Raw genomic sequence first — 2,229 nt, forward strand, 5'->3', positions numbered from 1 at the left:
GGGACCGCCTGGTACTACCCGGTGCCGCCCAGTACTGCCCGGTACCGCCTGGTACTGCCCGTTAACAATAAGCGCATTATTTACCAGTAGCTATAAACGCACTGTCTCTTTTTCTCTTTTAAATTTCATACTAAATACTACCCGGTACCGCCCGGCACTGCCCGGTAGCTATAAACGCATTATTTGTCTCTTTTTGTCTTATAATTTTCATACTAAATACTGCCCGGTACCGCCTGGCACTGCCCGGTAGCTATAAACGCATTATTTGTCTCTTTTTCTCTCATAAATTTCATATTAAATACTGCCCGGTATTGCCCGGTACCACCCGGCACTTCCCGGAAGCTATAAACGCATTATTTGTCTCTTTTTGTCTTATAAATTTCAATCTAAATACTGCCCGGTACTGCCCAGTACTGGCCAGTACCGGGCAGTATTTGGTATTAAATCTATAAGAGAAAAAGACAATGCGTTTATAGCTACTGTGCAGTACATTTATTAGCAACGGGCGGTACCGGACAGTATTTTATTTCAAATTTATAAGAGAAAAATAGACAAACAATGCGTTTATAGCTACCGGGCAGTAGTTTTATGAGTGCCGGGCGATACCGGGCAGTAGTTTTATGAGTGCCGGGCGATACCGGGCAGTAGTTTTATGAGTGCCGGGCGATACCGGGCAGTAGTTTTATGAGTGCCGGGTGATACCGGGCAGTAGTTTTATGAGTGCCGGGCGATACCGGGCAGTAGTTTTATGAGTGCCGGGCGATACCGGGCAGTAGTTTTATGAGTGCCGGGCGATACCGGGCAGTAGTTTTATGAGTGCCGGGCGATACCGGGCAGTAGTTTTATGAGTGCCGGGCGATACCGGGCAGTAGTTTTATGAGTGCCGGGCGATACCGGGCAGTAGTTTTATGAGTGCCGGGCGATACCGGACAGTAGTTTTATGAGTGCCGGGCGATACCGGGCAGTAGTTTTATGAGTGCCGGGCGATACCGGGCAGTAGTTTTATGAGTGCCGGGCGATACCGGGCAGTACTGGGCGGTACTGGGTAGTACCAAGCAGTACCAGGCAGTATTTAGTATGAAATTTATAAGAGAAAAAGAGACAAATAATGCATTTATAGCTACCAGGCAGTAGCTTTAATAGCCCCAAGCTAATATTGCCTGGAACTACCCGGTACCGCCCGGCACTGCCCGGTCGGCAACCCCAAGAAAACAAGCTTTCAAACAAGTGGTCAACCATCTCTCTATCTCTTTCTGGTCTTGAGATATTTTGTTTCTAAATTTGTGGTACCTCTATATATGTATGTATGTATGTACGTCCCAATAACGGTCGGGTGGGATCCCCCTTGTATCTCGGCTTCTCTTGGGCCGATTCTAGTGAACCTTGCTGCTCTTGAACACATTTGCCCGACTAGGTTCAGATCACAAAGTTTCATGTTCCTATCTAGTCTGGAACCCTTTTTTCTAGAATGCTCAAAACCCGCGATTTGGTATAAACGTGTATCAACACTGACCCCGGCTTTAGATGGAAGTTCTTGGATCTGACTTTTCGTAGGTTTTTCTTTATGGCTATTGTTTGGGAGTGGATATGAGTTAGTTTGAGTTTATTTGAGTTGATTGGCTGAATTTCTAGGGGAAGGGGGGAGGTCCCCGGGGCACTGGCCAGTGCAGTGATACATCTATATATATATATATATATATATATATATATATATATATATATATATATATATATATATATATATATATATGTATGTATATATGTATATATATATATGTTAATACATACATATATATATATATATATATATATATATATATATATATATGTATATATATATATATATATATATATATATATATATATATATATATATATCACTGCATTGGCCAGTGCCCCGGGGACCCATAACTCAAACCTCCTCTTCCCTTCCCCCTGAAATTCACCTAATCAATTCAAATCAACTCAAACTCATATCCACTCCCAAACAATAGCTTTATAGCAAAAACCTACCAAAAGTCAGATCCAAGAATTTCCATCTGAAGCCGGGCCAGTGCAGATCCACATTTATAGGGTTTAGAAAAAAGGGTTCTAGACCAGGTAGGAACATGAAACTTTGGGGTCTGAACCTAGTCGGGCCAATGTTCAAGAGCAGTTTCATTGGAATCGGCCCAAGAGAAGCCGAGATACAAGGGGGTTCCCACTCGACCGTAATAGGGACTTATATAC

This window comes from Penaeus vannamei, chromosome 9, assembly GCF_042767895.1.
Source record: "Penaeus vannamei isolate JL-2024 chromosome 9, ASM4276789v1, whole genome shotgun sequence".
Classification (NCBI taxonomy): Eukaryota; Metazoa; Arthropoda; class Malacostraca; order Decapoda; family Penaeidae; genus Penaeus; species Penaeus vannamei.